This window comes from Typopeltis vanoorti, chromosome 11 (genome assembly GCF_054136105.1).
Source record: "Typopeltis vanoorti isolate ZY-2024b chromosome 11, IOZ_Tvanoo_1.0, whole genome shotgun sequence".
NCBI classification, from domain to species: Eukaryota; Metazoa; Arthropoda; class Arachnida; order Uropygi; family Thelyphonidae; genus Typopeltis; species Typopeltis vanoorti.
Genome location: NC_143559.1, coordinates 131,505,051 through 131,523,628, shown reverse-complemented (window position 1 = coordinate 131,523,628; position 18,578 = coordinate 131,505,051).

Below are 18,578 nucleotides of genomic sequence, written 5' to 3'. Positions count from 1 at the left end.
TATGAAGTAATATTACAGTTGATCGTTGAAGAACGCAGGTTCACTTATACGCGTTTTTTTTTTTTTTGAATAAATATAAAAATTTCTAAGCTGCGCAGTTCGCAGACGAACCGCGTAGAAATTTAAATTTAGATAAAAATTTAATATATTAAAAAAAAATAGATGAAATACTTGTCTGTTACGATAGTTTGTGAAAATATTTAATGGGGAAAAATAACGGGGGGGATGCATTGAAATGTTGAAATGGCAGACGCAGTTACATAAATTTAATATGGAGACAAGTGCATTAAATCATGCGAATGTTGTTGTTATTGTTTTAACAGTGGTAAAGCAGTTGCGATGGCCATGCACGTGCACTATAGATAGGAAAATGCTTATACAAGGGAAGGGAGTGAAAAGATCTGAAAAACATCTGGAACAAAAATGATATTAAAGCAACTCTTCTTATATATCCTAAAAGAAAAAGAATAAATTGTTACACTTTGATGAAACATAGGAGTTGAAGGTTTAAGATCTGTTCTTTCTTGTGGTTATGTTAGTTACGTAAATATAATTTTGGTTCTAGGTGTTTATCAGAACTTTTCAGCCCCCCCCCCTCCTCCTCGTATGTCATTAATATTAAATTCCATTAATTAATGTGTCCTCAACAATCTCTATTGAGTAGAAAGAGGACAAGATTGTTCCGTGGCATAAAGATGGAAGCAAAACGGATGTTTCAAATTACAGACCAGTTTGCTTTTCTGGAGTGGTTGTTTAGGTCTTGGGGAGATTGGTTAGGAGGAGAATGTAGGATTTATAATAAGGTTACTACAGTTCTGAATATTGGTGATTCATATAGGTGATACTTCTGGATTTTGATAGGCTACCACATAATAAACTGGTATATAAGTTACGGCAAATGGGATTGTAAAATCAGTTATCAATGGTAGGTTGATTGGTTAGCAAACTGGCTTTTTAATCAATATCAAACCGCGGTTATAGAAGTGCCATATCGCTCAGGAGGAGAGTTACCAGTGGAATCCCACAGGGTTCTATTCTATGACTGTTGTTTATTTTGTTTGTTAATCATATTGAGAGTGGTTTACAAGCTCGTATTCAGCTGTTTGCAGATGATGCTAAGCTGGGAAGAGTTATTAGGCATGATCAAGATGTACTGGTGCTTCAGAGCGATTTGAATCAAGTGGCTATGTGGGCTGACAAGTGGTGATATCAGTTTAACACCAATAAATGTAAGGTTTTTGCATTTTGGATCTCAAAAAAGTAAAGCTGTGTATCATATTGGAGACGTTGTATTATAGGAGGTGGAAGAAGCGTGTGATCTTGGGATATTGGTGGATAAAGAATTGAAGTTCAAGGGACATATTGCAAAATTAACAAAAATGGCACAAAGAAATGCCAGTATACTAAGAAGAACACTGACAAGTAGAGATAAGAATGTGGTCATTCCACTGTACAAGGCTTTGATTAGACCACATGTGGACTACTGTGCATCACTTTGGTCATCTTCTCACCTAGGTGAGAAGCAAGCTCTGGCAAAGATTCAAAGGTGGATAACAAAAGCGGTCTCGGGATTGTGAAGATTGTGAAGACACTGATTTTAAAGACAGGTTAAGCAAATCTAATTTGCAGACTCTGTAAGTAGGCGGAGGAGGGCGATATAATTGAAACATCAATTGTTAGGATGTGCTAACAGATAGATACTCAGGATATTTTTCAAAGGATTGAAGGAGGCAAGGGGTCATTCTTGGAAGTTGTATAATGGTAGGGCGCATAAGAGAGTGAGGCATGACTGAGTGGTTGGTGGCCAAATGAAGTGATGAGTGCGCAAACATTGAACCAATTTAAGAAAATATATGATAAATATTATCTGTTGGAATGTATCTTAGTGTTGCCTCCCTTGATGAATCTCGACTTCAGGAGGTGTTTGTATAATAATAATAATAATAATAATAATAATAATAATAATAATAATAACAACAATTATTATTATTATTATTAAATGTGCCAACACATAATTACAAAAACCACTTCATTAAAGCGACGAATATTTCGCTTACAATCATCGCCATCATCAGCAAACTTTAAACAAAACATATCCAGTAGATTGAAGAGATGGCTGCTATCCCACAGTTCTCGCCTACTCCTATGGGGAATAGGTGAGGACCTTTAATCCTGTTAAGCTTATGGAGACTGGATGGGCAGTTCAATATCTGCCGCTAGCCAATCAGAGATATCTGGCACAAGACTATCACTAATTATAAGCAGCAACCGACGAATAGACTGACAAACAAGTGCTATCATCTCTTGGTACCTAACCGTAGTAGGACATGTTTTGTCTGAAGTAGTGCAAGTTCCACGGTCGATTTTCTTGAGTTTATGGGGCGAAAAACCCGAGTTTCAGGGGAAAAAAACCTGCTTAACCTTGCGAAAGATCGACTGTCTCGGGAACAGGTCGAAGAAGGGCTTATAAAAAGTTTACTCAATTGGTGACTAGACTTGAAGTCTATCTTTGGGAGGCTTAATTCAGAGAATGCAAACGTCACTTCTACCTAGCTACACGAGTCCTGAATATGTCATCACTGATGAGAGGGATGGGGAGATGAGAAGAACAACCAATTTGTTATTTATTTATTTATTTATTTTGCATTGTGACCATTCGACAGGAAGGTCTGGCGAATGAAGAAGAGTTCAGTTGAAAGGGAAGCCAGGGTGGAACAGAGATTGGAGGCCCTGTTGACTTGACAACGGTTTCATAACACCATATTATTGGGGGATAGGAAGAGTTTGTGTATGTATCTACCTGCGTGGATGGGTTTTCTGTAAACTGAGAAACTGGGGGGGGGGGGGAATCGCTGACAATGATTGGCGAACATTGATCTTGGATCCAGGTGGATAAACAGAAAGACGAAAAATGAATAAACAAATATAAAAATAAAATAATACAGCAAATTATCGAGTAAAGATAACATGAAGGCTCTGTTGCTTTTCCTACTTTTAACTTGCACTTGCAATTAAGGATATAAAAGATACTCTTTGTCTATTAAATTGCGTCTTCGTGATAACTCAGCCAAATCTAATAAAAGTGGGAAGATAGCTACGTCGTGCTGTTAAAGATTTTTTTTGTAGAAGTATTTTTGGAAGTTTCCCATTTTATTTAAATTTCATTTAATTAAAATATTTTATTTAAAAGTCAAAGAAGGGGTGAAAGGATTTAAAAAGCCGATATATTTTATGGATACTTCGCATATTAAACAAATGGATATTTATTACTATTATTACAGGACACCTCCAAGGACAACCAGGATAACTCATCGCCGGAGAGTTGGGAGGGTGATCTACTCGACACTATGCAATCCACCCAACTGGTTACACATTAACGTTCTTTTTAACCCTGCGGAGGTCGCGGTCGAAAAAACTGCAGCGTAGATCGCGTGTATCATAGAGATACATTCATTACTAGTAAGTGTGATAAAACTTTTTTTAAAAAAAAGCACAGCAAATATAATACACGATGGTTTATTTATTTCCAGTTACAATCTAGAAATTATTGAACAAAGAATAAAAAAATAAAATAAAACATACGATACTGACATCGGAGTTCGCGGTATCTCTCAGATACAATTTACTTTGAACTATCACACACCTTTACATAACACGTGTTAAACCAAAAATGACCGCATAAACAGTGTGGAATATCGCTCGTAATATACGCATGCGCAGCTACTCATGACCTCCAAGCTATACACTGGATATGTGTAAGAATATTTATATTAATTTTATATTTATAAAATTATATACATTATATATATTAAATAAATATATATATATTAGGGTTACCAAGTAATTTTATAAACTTGGTTATTTAACTCTTAATCCCAAGTAAGCAAACAGTTAAGTTTGCGCCTGAAACATAGTTCAAGTCTAAAGGTGGTGCAACACCAGGGCAACTCATTGTAAAGGTGGGTAAAGCTCTGATCACTATTCTTAGTATTTCTCCCATAATGTAAAGCACATCTCACTAGAAGATGTATACTGCAATGCATTATGGGTGGGGTCACTACTCAGACCGGTTTCAACATTTTTTGAGGTCCCCTCAGTGAGTAGCTAGACCCTGAAATGCCAAAGTTTTAGTAATACAGAGCCTTATCAACTTTACCTATACTCACTGAGGAGACCTCAAAAAAGGTTGAAACCGGTCTGGGTAGTAAACCCACCCATAATGCATTGCAGTATACATCTTCTAGTGAGATGCGCTTTACATTATGAGAAAATACTAAGAATAGTGATCAGAGCTTTATCCACCTTTACAATGAGTTGCTCTGGTGTTGTATCATCTTTAGACTTGAACTTTGTTTCAGGCGCAAACTTAATTGTTTGCATACTTGGGATTAGGAGTTAAATAACCAAGCTTATAAAATTACTTGGTAACTGTAATATACAGTATCCCCAAGTTAAAAAATTAATTATATATATATATATATATATATATATATATATATATATATATATATATATATATATATATATATATATATATATATATATATATATATATATATTTAGCCGGTTAAAGTGAATAATTCCTAGAGGAGTCTGGTAAACATAATAAAAACATGTTTATAAGTTTTGTATGTAGGTTTTCTTTCTCAATAGAAATTATAACAGCCTAGGTTAGGTTAGTTTATAATGAAAAAAGTAAGGAAAGTACTTCTTTTACACTCAATGAAATCAGAAATCATTATAAACTAACCTAACCTAACCTCAACTAAGCTAATCTAAACTAACCTGGATGTCGCATGTCGAACCAGAGTGCAGTCGTAGTTTGACGTGGACAGATTAATGGAGATGAATGATAAATGTTGTTGTGGGCCAAGTTTAATGATTGCTGGCAGATAAATGGGGATAACAAATAAAAGTTATTGTGAGCAGGTGAATGGGGATTATAAATAAATCAGAGAGGAACTGATCAGTGTTTTTCTCCATTGATGAGGAAAGAGGTACAGCAACGACGTTTATCTATTATCCTCATTCAAATGCCCACAACAACTTTCATTTATTATCCCCATTTATCTGCCCGAAATCATTAAACTTGACCCACAACAACGTTTATCATTCATCCCCATTAATCTGTCCACGTCAAACTACGACTGCACTCTGGTTCGACATGCAACATCCAGGTTAGTTTAGGTTAGGTTAGGTTAGTTCATAATGATGTCTGATTTCACTGAGCGCAAAAGAAGCACTTTCCTTATTTTTTTATTATAAACTAACCTAACCAATAAAGGTTAGGTTAGTTTATAATACACACATATATTATTATTATTATTATTATTATTAAAAAGTTTTAATGACTGATACCGAGAGATAAAGAGATGACATGGTATATTTGAAAAGGACTCAAACTTCTAACATCCATGTGTGCTATGATGAGCTCGAGAGAAAGATTGTCGAATCTAGGGAAATTTCTCTAGATTCTTCCCAATATCAACAACAGCCTGAGTTACAATCTCTCTGATGCACACGTTGCTTCTGTTCAGTACTGGCGCACTCGCGACAGCGCGTAGTATACGTTTGTTTGGAACTCATACTCGCATTTGTTTTTCAAACACGCTACTGTCTTTTTGTACTTGTTCTGTTATTACAATTTTAAGTCTCTGTAATTTTTTTATATATTTCTTTGATTGTGATACCTGAGGATGTTGATCTATTCAACGAAACTAGTGTATTAGTAGAATCTTTTCAAATATATCATGTCATCTCTTTATCTCTCGGTATCAATCATTAAAACTTTTTAATAATATTTCCCACGAGTAAAAATGAATAATAATAATAATAATAATAATATATATATATATATATATATTTTTTTTTTTTTAAAGAATTGAATGACTAGAACCGAGATTTAAATAAAAGGTGTTAATATTAAAACACTACTAGTTTCGGCTTGCAACAGCCTTCATCAGGTGACATTATAGAAGAAAGAATAAAAAAAAAAACACTAAACACTGAAGCTTAAATAAACTAAGAACACCATAGAGAGTCTATATATAATTGACATTAAAACGTTGTGGTTTAAAGCTGTTCTTTCGTTAGTTGTATTGTTGGGAAAGTACGTGCTAGTAGCATCTCGTGAATGCCACTACATGATTACAGCTGAATGACTATCTGAGAGGTTGTAGCTGAAGTTATTATTTAGATGAACTGGATTGAAGATGATTTCCCTAGATTCCATGATTTTTCTCTCTAGTTCATCATTGCAACGGAAGATAATAGTAGATTTTTCCCAGCAGACTGTGTGACTTTGGCTTTCATCATTAGGATTAGCCGAGAAAAGGATATGACTTGATAATGCACTCGCTCGCTGTCTCTTGTAAGTAATGTCCCTCGTGTGTTCTTCCATATGCAATTCGACAGATTTGTCTGTCTTCCCAAAATAAGGAATATCACGATCACACAATATTTTATATACACCAGGGTATTTAAAATGACGATGACAAGGTTTTGGGTGGTTTATTAAGAAACAGATTTTTGGAAATGGAGTGAACAAAGTTCTGATATTGTATTTTCTTTGAACGTTTGCTAATTTATGTGAAACTGTACTTATGTATGGAATAGATATATTGCCTTTGAATCTATTTGTTTCTTCTGAGCGATGTCTAGGAGGATTAGGAAGGAATCTTTCAATGATTCTCTTGGAATATCCATTAACTTTGAAAGAAGTTTTGAGATGGTTTATTTCTGTAAGAAGTTCATTTGGGTCATCAAGAAGAGAACGAGCTTTATGTCCCAAGGTGAAAATTATTCCAAGCTTATGAGGAGGGAAGTGATGGGACTGATCATGCAGATATCTGTTCGTATGTGTGGGCTTTCTATATATCGATATTTTGAGTTTACCAGAAGAGCGGGTCAGTCTGACATCAAGAAAAGGCAAGGAATTATCCGTTTCAAGCTCGGCAGTAAACTTAATACTTTGATGTCGACTATTGAGATGTTCGAGGAAAACTATAAGAGATTCATGTCCATATCTTCAAATAATGAAGGCATCATCTACATAGCGTTTCCAAACTTTAGGTGTTAAAATAAAGGAAGAGATAGCCTTGGTTTCAAAATCCTCTAAGTAAATATTTGCCAGTACAGATGATAAAGGATTACCCATAGCCAGTCCATGGTTTTGCTTGTATATAGTATCTTGAAATCTGAAGTAACCGGACTTGATGCAATGTGTAAGCAAGGCTAACATTTTTTTGGATAACTTGTCCTTGAGTAATGTTAGGACTTCATCTGTAGGGACGTTAGTGAACCTGATGAAGGCTGTTACAAGCCGAAACTAGTCGTGTTTTAATATTAAAACCTTTTTACTGAAATCTCGGTTCTAGTCATTCAATTCTTTTTAAAAAAATATGTATGTTAACCGAGTTAATGATCATTCTTTCATATATATATATATATATACAGGGTGTCCCAAAATTCACGCAAGAAGTAATTTTAATAGAAAACACAGGTTTTTAATTAAAAATTGTAATTTCTTATTGATTCATAAAGTATACAGTATAGGGTTATGCATGGAATAGCATATCGGGTAAATGGTCTCCACGGCTTTGCTGGCACATACGCACTCTTTTGTCGAAATTTTCCATGACCGTTTTGCATAAATGTGGCTGAATTTCGTTGATACAGAGCTCAATTTCCTCCTTCAAGGCCTGGGTGGTCGTTGGCATAAACCTTAGACTTCAAAAAACCCCAAAGAAAAAAGTCCAACGGCGTTCAGTCACATGATCTGGGCGGCCAATTCTGATCGATCACCAAAACGGGAAATTACACGACCAGGAAATGACTCATGCAGTAATTGAATTGTTTCTTGGGCTGTATGGCATGTGGCACCGTCTTGTTGAAACCACATGTCGTCCACATCCATATCTTGCAATTTAGGCACAAAAAACTGGATTATCATGTCGCGATAGCGAGCACCATTAACTGTTATTGCCTTACCAGCGGCATTTTCGAAGAAGAAGAATGGACCGATGATGCCTCTAGCCCAAAATCCGCACCAAACAGTGACACGTTGTGGATGCATTTGTTTCTCAACAATCACTCGTGGATTTTCTGAACCCCAAATGCGACAATTTTGCCGATTAACGAAGCCATCAAGATGAAAATGAGCCTTATCGCTGAAGATGATTTTGTTCGAAAAATAAACATCCACTTGTTGTTGTTCTATAATCCATTCCACGAACTCTCTTCGCTGTGTTTGGTCATTTTTAATAATCCTGAACTGTCAGCTGTCACGCTGTCTTTTTTTTTCTCGTTGGCAACACTTTACCGCACAAATGGCGCTAAATTTAAATCTTGCGTGAATTTTGGGACACCCTGTATATATATATATATATATATATATATATATATATATATATATATATATATATATATATATATATATATATATATATATATATATATATATATATATATAATCTCTCTTCATAACAGTATGAAATAATGCCAAACATAAACAGTATGAAATTTTCAGTTCATGAGGAAGTGTTTAGATGGATTTCAGCCTAAAAAAAATAATAAATAATAATAATAATAAAAACCAGAACAATTTCGTCATGCTCTCAAGCAATACATTTTTCCTCTCTAGTCAATCTACTAACTAGATGTAATTACGTGTTAAGTCGAATTTTCTATTCATGATTGCAGATTGTATTCGGCTCTCAATTCCTTCGTCAGAAGTCATTTTTCAAACACTTCACGCTTAGAATGATGTCACACTACTTGTTTCTTTGAAATTCACGTACCGACTATCGTCTGTTGCGTTCTAACAGTTGCCTATGACGTATCCCGACTTGCATTTTTTCATTTTTAATGAGAAAAAATCTGTAAGTCTCGACCCATTAAATCGATTTCAAGATCCGCAGTTTGAAAAAACGCTGCTTTAGGCGTTACAACAAATGAACATTAGGGTTAGCGCCCCTCTTAAACTGTTTACATGAAGCACGGGATGCTCAGAATAGAATTTTCGATTATCAATATTTCCGTTGTTTTTCGCAATGAAGTCACCTATTCAAAGAACTCGATTGTCTGAATCGAGTGGTGATACGTTGATAAAATTCGAAGTATGTGGAAACATAAAGCATAAAACATAACTCATATAACACAACCCGTTTGGAGATTACATACTTTAAACATACAATTTCATTTTGTCTAATTCTACTTATCACTACAAACGATTGATTGCCACTAAAATTGAAATAGTTTGACAAATCTTAATCCATATCTTAAATATAGGATTTAAATTCCACTCCTCGATAAATAATTATTAATATCAGTTCAAGATTTGCCAGATTTTTCCAATAAAACTCTCCAATACAAAAACAAAAACTAAATGAATATTTTCTTGTGTGTGTATGCGTCCTAAATCTCAAATGTTATTTAAACTCCAATCAAGTAATGCATAAATTCGAAACGATTGATCCCTTGGGTCCTCTACAAATAATCAAACTGAAACCCAAACTGGAATGGTCCTACAAATATTCGTAAGAATTCCAACTATCAAATTTTGGAAACATCCGCTCGGATACAGGCCTAGAAGACACATGCATATATACATACGGAAACAGCTATGTTCTGGGTTCTTAGGCATTTTGCAAAATGCAAAGAGCTGCTTAGTTTAAAATGGAAGGTTTTAGAAATTATAATTTCAAAGATGAACATGTTAAATTAACACAGGAATTAGAAGAAAAATTCCACCCTTCAAATAATACGACATTCGATGCGTAAGAACCAAAGTATAAAAGATATTCAATATGCAATAAAATCTTATAAATATCTGAATTGGTCGCTTCCGAAAAAAAAAAAAAAAAATTTGATCACGTTGATTGAGTTTTGAAAAATTTCAAAACTCAATCAACGCCTAATTTTTACTCAATGGAAGTCTATATTTCATCGCTGCGAATGGGGGGGGGGGGGTTACCTCTCAAAAACTCAAGACTTTTGCTCCCTTAACCCTGCAGAGGTCGCGGCTGATCTGACAGATACAAACAAATTGTTTAATATAAATATTCTTACACATATCCAGTGTATAGCTTGGAGGTCATGAGTAGCTGCGTATGCGTATATTACGAGTGATATTCCACACTGTTTATGCAGTCAGTTTTGGTTTAACACGTGTTATGTAAAGGTGTGTGTTGTTCAAAGTAAATTGTATCTGAGAGATACCGCGAACTCCGGTGTCAGTATAGTATTGGTTTAGGTGTTTGTTTTTTTCTATGTTTCTTTGTTCAATAATTTCTAGATTTTATTATATTCATGTATTATATTTGCAGTGTTTTTTTTTTTAAAACGTTTTATCGCATTTTAGCACATACTAGTAATGAACGTATCTCTCAGAAACACGCGTCCTACGCTGCAATTTTTTCCACCGCGACATCCACAGGGTTAAAATAGATCAACTGGCAGGAACACAGTCAACAGTCGGAGTATACCATCCTCGTGGCATTAGTTGCGGCTGCCATTGTTCCAATCAATTCCAGTCTTCATCTACACTGATGAGAGGTAGAATAGAATTGGGAACTACAAGTTTAAGACATGCTCTAATGCATTCATATTCTGAAAAAAAAAAAAAAACACTAATTCTGAGGAGGGGGAAGTTCAATCTCCATCGGTAGCCAATCAGAGATAGTTAACCCAAGGCTCACTGATTTTAAGCAGTATCTAGTATGAAGGGAAGGTAAACAACTACTGCTATCTTTTGGTCCCCTAACACTATTTTATTCTCTGTAATAATGTGGGTTCTACGGTCGATTTTCTTTGGTTTTACGGGAAGAAAAAAACCCGTGTGTCCGGCAGCATAATCCCGTTTGTCTGTGCTGGAGATCGACTAACTCGGGAACCAGTCGAAAAAATACTTCGAAAAAGTTCCGCTAGTCAGCGACTAAAATTGAATGTAGGTCTTTCTTTGGACGGTCTAGTGCTGTGGATGTAACAATCACTTCTAGTGAGCTACATAGGCCTAAGATATACGATTTAATATTAAAATTTTTTTTATTAAAAAATGAAAACCAGAACAAAAAAAAAAAAGTTTTTATTTATCCTCATCTCAGCACCCACAGCAAAGTACTAGCAGGGTGCAACAGGAATGCTATGCGGAGGCATTTAAATAATATTTTCTGAAGATTCGCACTACAGAAGTTGAAGCATAGATATGAAGTTGATTCTTTTGAGTTCCATGTTAAAATCCTAAGTTTCTTTCAGTCAGTTAAAAGGTCCTCTACTCGGTGATGACAATCCGACATGCAAGCATTTCTTTTTAATATGAGGCCACGCAGACGAAATTGTAATATTGGTAATTACTGTACGCCCACAGATGCGAGATCGTTCGACACTTCTGCGCATGTCAGAAGAAAGGAGAATCCATTCCGATATAATAGTTGGAAAATTTACGTATAAAGCACGTGACTTCGCGTGTTGGTGACCAATTCGTACATCCTTTATTTCTTTCTCCGCTTCAGCTGAATCAGCATGTTTTTATACGAGGTACGGAATGTTGATTAGGTGTATGTAGAGCATTCTAATGAATCAGATGCAGGAATAATAGAACGGGGAAAAAATATAGCATCCGCTATAAAGCTTAGTATAAGTGAGTTAAAAAACGTGTCTGTTTATACGTTTAGCGAGTATTGGTGTAATTAGTTCAAACAGGAACAAAGGCATTTAAATAGGCGTTCCGATTCCTAACGGGTGAGATTCTTATTCACCAAATAATTACCTTTCCTCCTCAGCTCAACTTAGCGATTCAAGAAACTAAATAAATTGGTTTGACTCGTTTTCATGCTCTTTAGACCAAAGCAATAATATGATTAGTTTTTAATTATTACTTGCTGTTTCAATTCGTTCTGCCATGCCTGGTGAATCACGCGGCTGCTATAAAAACGAGCCGCATAGTCGAAATGTAAACTTGCAATTGAGATATTTGCAATTTGTTTCGGCATGCATCCAATTTTTGGCATGTTGTGTTCTCTTTACATGTCCACTCATGTGCATCCAAAAAGGTGGGAATTTCGACACGGACCTCATTTAAACTTATTTTGATAGATATCATCTCAACTAAAGTATGATGGATGAATGAAAATTCATATGTTAAGCACAATGGAAAGCGCTGAACTGAATGGTCTTTTTTTGTTGCTTGTTTTCAACGTGGTTCCCTAATAAAGTGACATGTCTTTCAAAATGCTACAGTACTGATATGTCAAAGAAATGTCCATGAGAAAACGAAAACAAAACAAAAAAGTCTTCTACATCGGAGATTGTTGGAATTACGATCAAAGCAGTATGGTTATCATATCAGTATATTACTACGTTAAATGTGTGTGTGTGAGAGATAGATAGATAGAGAGAGAGAGAGAGACAGAGAGAGAGAGAGAAACCAGTTTTTTTAGCTTAGCGAAACACCCTGCACTACTCGATGTTATTTATCTATCTATACTATTCTATGTTATCAATTATTAATCTATATTATCAATTAAAATATAAGAAAGAATTAATTATGTTATATTATTAATTTAAATTGAAACAAAAATTATTAGTTATCCTATATTATCAGTAAATAGTTTTTAGAAAAAAAAAATGAATAAATCGGCTAATGCCTTTTATTCTCTTAGTAGACGAGGTCTCTTTTAGTCCTATCTAGCTTTTGGGGACCGAGTGAACAGTTCAGTCTTCACTGATAACCAATCAGAGATAGCTGGCCCAAGACTGCGACTAATTGTAAGCGGCAACCGATGAAGAGACTGGTAAACAAGTGCTGCCCTCTCTCGGTACCTAACCCTAACAGGATATGTTCTAGTCTGAAATAGTATGGGTTCTGCAGCCGATTTTCTTGAATTTCCGGGAGAAAAAATCACTTGTCCATGCCAGAGATAGCTTAGAAAAAGTTCTTCCAGCCGGTGACTACGCTTCAACTTAAATATATTTTGGGGCAGCCTAGTGCAGAGTATGCAAGCGTCACTTCCACTGAGATACACAGACCTTAAAAAGAAAAAGCGATCATATGCCATTTTTAAAACAATAGGTAAAGAGCTCTTCTGACATAAAATATTTAAATTAAAGTACGGAAAACAGAATTAGGAGTGGGGAAGAAATATAAAAAACTTTGGAATTTTGAAATTAGAATAAGAAATTTTCTTAAATTCACTGTCTTATTTCAATTGCTTTAATTATCTGTTATAGTATTTTTAAACTGTACAGTTTAAAAGATAAAAATTCACAGACAGTATTTTAGATAATATCGAAACACTATTCAGTTTTTGGGAACTTCTTCAGTTGGAAGTTGCAATACGAGAACTAAATCAGATGTGTCACGTGATGGGAAAAGTTGTTTGCACTGTTTCTGTATTTACAAGGTCATTTAGAATATTCCTTGGTGTTACAAACACTAATTATTTTATATTATCACTTAAAATAAAAAGTGATCGTTCTAAATATTCAAAAAAAAAAAAAGATAAAAGAAAAAACTGACGATAGTGCAGCAGTTTACACAATAACCTTCCCCAAACAATATAAGCCATGTTGAAATGGCATAAACAATGAGAAAGTACTACAGCGGATTGGATGTGGATTGAACTGAAGCGATGCGGGGATCTTTTCAACTTTTTAACTTGGTTTATCTCATTTCCATCACCCCTTCGTCAGTCAGACGCTTGCGAATTCTTTGACCTTCTGTACATGACATTGCCTTTAGAGACTGCTGCTTAGATTTTCAAAATTCACTTGACGTAAATGATAATTCTAATGAGTTATCATTGGAAATGTTAAACATTGTTTAACAAAATGTTTAACATTGGAAATGTTATTGCGGTAACAACACGGCATTTCTCAACTGCGTTAGGAGGTCGAGCCACCTGTCACGTGTCGGTAAAGGTTCGACGAATAAAATTGATGAAACGAAAAAAAATCCACACATTGTAACGGAACTAGAGCGTAACAGTTCCAAATTGAAAACATGTAGTATGTCCTGGCTTTAGATTCCATGATTGAGCCATTTTTTCTATGCGGAAGTCATAGTAACAGGGACAACGTAGCCCACCTTACTGAAAAAAGGTCATGGTCCATCGTGCATCTCTTTCAGCATGATGAATCTCTTCCACATCATTCCATCTAAGTGAAAGCTTTCCTAAAGAGCAGTTTTAAGACAAACAAACTATGGAGTGGATCACATGACCACAAGATTTGATAACCTCACTTGCTATTCTTTCACACCGAGTAAGTTATAAAACACAGATAGACTGGGTACCATCGATATTTGATCAGCACGGGGTTCACATACGTAAATATCCGAAAGCCAGCACAGTTTGGTTGATGTTTAGATCGTTCCCATTGGATGTTAGATTCAGTGGCGTGTCGCAACCAACTAACTTGGCTTCCTTGACACCTAATGAATGCTCTAATAGAGATACTTAAACTTATCTGCATAGTGTATTGTGGCTGTCAAATGTGTGTTCTTCTGACCGATTTTCCTGTTTCGTACAATGAAAAATCCGGTTTTCTGGAAGTAGAAATATCCTGCTGACTTTATACGAAACTTCTAACTCACTTCCAGTGGGAAAGTCCCGATAAAGATTCTTTATTATAGACGAGATTTGAAACCAAGTCTTTCCTGAACACACACATAAATGGACTAAAAAAAATTCCTTTTCTTTTAGTCTATTTAATTTCAAGTTTCTTAAATTCTGTTATCATTTCGTCCCTAATCCTGTTAAAAAACATGGATTTAAAGCATCGTATTGTCATTACACATTTATTGTGTGTGTGTGTGTGTGTGTGTGTGTGTGTGTGTGTGTGTGTGTGTGTGTGTGTGTGTGTGTGTGTGTGTGTGTGTGTCGATAATCTGCAGTGATATATTTCTCCATGCTTACTATTTCTCCATACTTATTTACTTATTGCAATAAGTAAATAAGTAAAATCCTTTACTTTTTACTTATTCCAAGTCTTCTCTATGTCAATGAAACACATAAATATCGGATTGGTATATTCTGTTTGTTTTTTCTGTTACTTACTTTACAACAATTACATCAGTACATGATCTTCTCCTTACGAAATCCTTATTGTTCACCCTTATAATATAATCTTCACCGAATTCTTCTTTGATAATCTTTGTGTATATTTTTGTCCGCTGAGTTTATTCCTCGATAGTTTTGGGGCTCAGATTCTATTACCTTTTTTAATTTATTGTATTGTTATTCCTCATTTTGGGACTCAGGTAATGTAAAATGAAACAAAAGTGATAATATTGGTTTTGATTATATGCTCCTAGAGCCGACAAGGAAAAGAAGTCTGTAGTATTAAAAAACCGTTCTCAGAAATCTTGTATTCTCAGAAATTTCGAAGGAGAGAAGACACACACACACACACACACCCACACACACACACACACACACCCTACTTCTACTACTACTGCTACCAATTTCAGCACAAAATTTTCCCTCTATCCACTCTTCTCGTGGTGTATGTTTGGATGCTCATAACCTTTTGTGTCACCACTTTCCAAACATGTTACCCTTGATCGCTCATCCTTTGAACTGCGCATCAGGCACCGAATTTTTTTTTTATTATTTTTTATTTGTTTACTTATTACTTCATCTGTTTATTACGATATTCTAGCATGTTCATAATAATCTCCCATTTAAAAAAATGTTAAATATATTATAATTCCACGTACAGTATATCGACACCATGACAGATTGTAGAGCTAAATTCCTTCTGTGTGCCAGCGTATTATGTATTATTTTTTCCGCCTTAATACAAGTACGATATTATGCTGTGTCCTAATTATATAATACTGTGATGAGCCCAAGAATTTTAAAACTGGCTTAAGTATAAAGAAAATAGAACAAAATAATTAAAACTATACATGAACATCGCTATATCGGTAACTGAATACGTCGTCAGAGATGATATTAAATAATATTCATGTTTGTCATTCTGGTATTCATCGTGAGAAACCAAATTATAGCATTAATTAATTTAAGTGAATTTTGACAATTCACTTAAATTAAACCGCCATCTAGCGTCAGGTACCTTTGCAGTAATATCGTAAATTTTTGGAGGTTTCGTCGTGTATACTGTGATTGGCGCACGTTCAGGTAAAAGTAGACGGGGTGAATTCGCTTTAAATGTTTTGACTTTAGCTCGGAGCTAAATTTAGCCATTTTAACACCAATTAAAAATGAACCTAATTGTTTATTTTGTCCGTCTGTCTGAATGTTTGATATTGCTTCGCATGATATTCACTTCGCTCTGCACGAATGTTACTGAACTTTGGGATTTTGGATCCTTTGCTTAATTTTATCGAATCAGATCCAATTTTGTTATGATATGATATATTAAATAATATGCGAAAATATTATTTAATAAAGTCTTCGCATAGCTAGTTTAAAATTTTGTGAACTGCTTCGGTTTTTGGTGTGGTGTGTGTGTGTTGTTGTTGTTGTTTTTTCCCATAAACGCTGCATTATTTTCGATCATCATTTCATGGATATTTGATAATTGTTAAAGACAGATGTAGATGATTGTTCACGTAAACAAAACAGTAATCTCTTTTTTTTTTTTTTTTTGGTCTGCATTTTGAGGAGGAAAAAATACAGAAGAACTCCTTAAAGGTAATAATTTCTAAAATGTTTCGGTCGATGTTCATTAAAAGCAAATGATTTAAATGTGGTTGCGTTCTATGATATGTGAGGTAGAGTAAGTTTTGGCGAAATGCGTAAGCAATGTTTTTTCATTCTTTTTGTTTTATCCATACGCAAGTTATTTCTGGACAGATTTTTAATCAAATTCGGTACTTGAAATATGCACAAAATTTTATTCCAACATCTTAATTTTTATTTCGATCAAACCACTGATTGGAATTTAATGAAGTTTGGTATTTAGGATCACTGTTAAATTTCATCAATAATTTTTTTTATTCTGTAATAACATTTTATTTATCATCTTACAGGGCATTTACACATATGCACATATTTACATATATTTACATATTACATTTTTTTACAGTGAATTTCATACAAATTTTTCCGTTTTTTTGTATTCTAAAATGCGGTAATAATAGTTACTATGGATGGTAAATTATAGTTTGCAATTGGATAAGATTACATTTTTAACAGCATTTATGGTATAACAGTAAGTTATATATATTTTACAATTTTTGCTTTTTAATGTTTTTAATCGCTGTAACTACAGAACTTTAATGTAATAAATAATTCTTTTTTTTCCCTTTCTGTTGATCTTAGTTGAGATTTAATGTCTCACCTTTCATCCTCGAAGATTTTTAATGAGCTTATCTGAGGATGACACCGGTTAGATATATGTATTTTTTTTTATTGATTTGATTGCTGTATTGGAAGTAGACTGATGTTTAAAGGGAGGTCAAATGAATGATCAGAAAGGTCTGATCAAAGTGAAATTGCCTGTATGTTTTGCTGTTATTGCATCTGTCTTGGTGGCTCACATTCATTTTTATTGTGGTCTTCTTTTTGCACTGATTAGGAGACTTTTTTTTTTTTTGACTGTGGCAGCCTTTCTATGTCTACTGAGCTTTTAATTTGTATAGGTTTTGAAGTTTGTGACTTCCTCAAGAATATCTTGGTATCTCTGATCGACAAAAAATGGTATTTTTTTTCTGTTTTTGCTTTTTTTTTTTTTTGCTTACAACAGATTCTGGTTGAATGGGGTTAAATATTCAGATAGGAAGATTGGTGTGTTGTCTTGCAATGCGTTGACGTCCTTGGCAACTGTTTTTTTTCTGTCTGCTGGCTTACTAATATAATATAATAATAATAGTTTTTTAAACATTTTATTATGTCTCATATAAATTACATATATAGATACAATAATAGTAATAATAAAATAATAATAATAATAATAATAATAATAATAATAATAATAATAATAATAATAATAATAATAATAATTTTTTTTTTTTATTATCTCTCAAATAATTACATGAATATACTAATATTTAGGCAACAATACATCTTTTTCTTGCAAAATGGTTCAGTAAGAATTATAATTACTCTTAATATCATTATCATTTGCAGAATTTCTCATTGACACAAGAGTAAAAAGTGTGTATTATTACCATTAATAATAATCTTAGTAATCGTGTTTATTTTTAATGACTCACAAGTTAAACAATATTACTTATGTTGCAGTTTACATAATAATAATTTTTTTTTAATTTAAATTGTAAATTAAATATATAATTTTAAACTTAAATATATAACTGAAGTATTACTATCACATTTTCTGTTTACTACTAGAATTCATTACAGAATGTTAAGTGAATAATGTTAGATAAATACTACTACTACTGGGATGTAACTCAACTGCACCCTCGAAGCTTTGTAATTAGCTTATCTGAGGGTGATACTGGTTATATATACATATATTTGTTATTGATTTGGTTGCTCTGTTGGAAGTAGGCAGATCTTTGGGAGGTCAAATGAATGATCTGAAAGGTCGGATCAAAGTGAAATTGCCGATATATCCTGTGTTATTGCATCTGTCTTGATGGTTCACGTTCT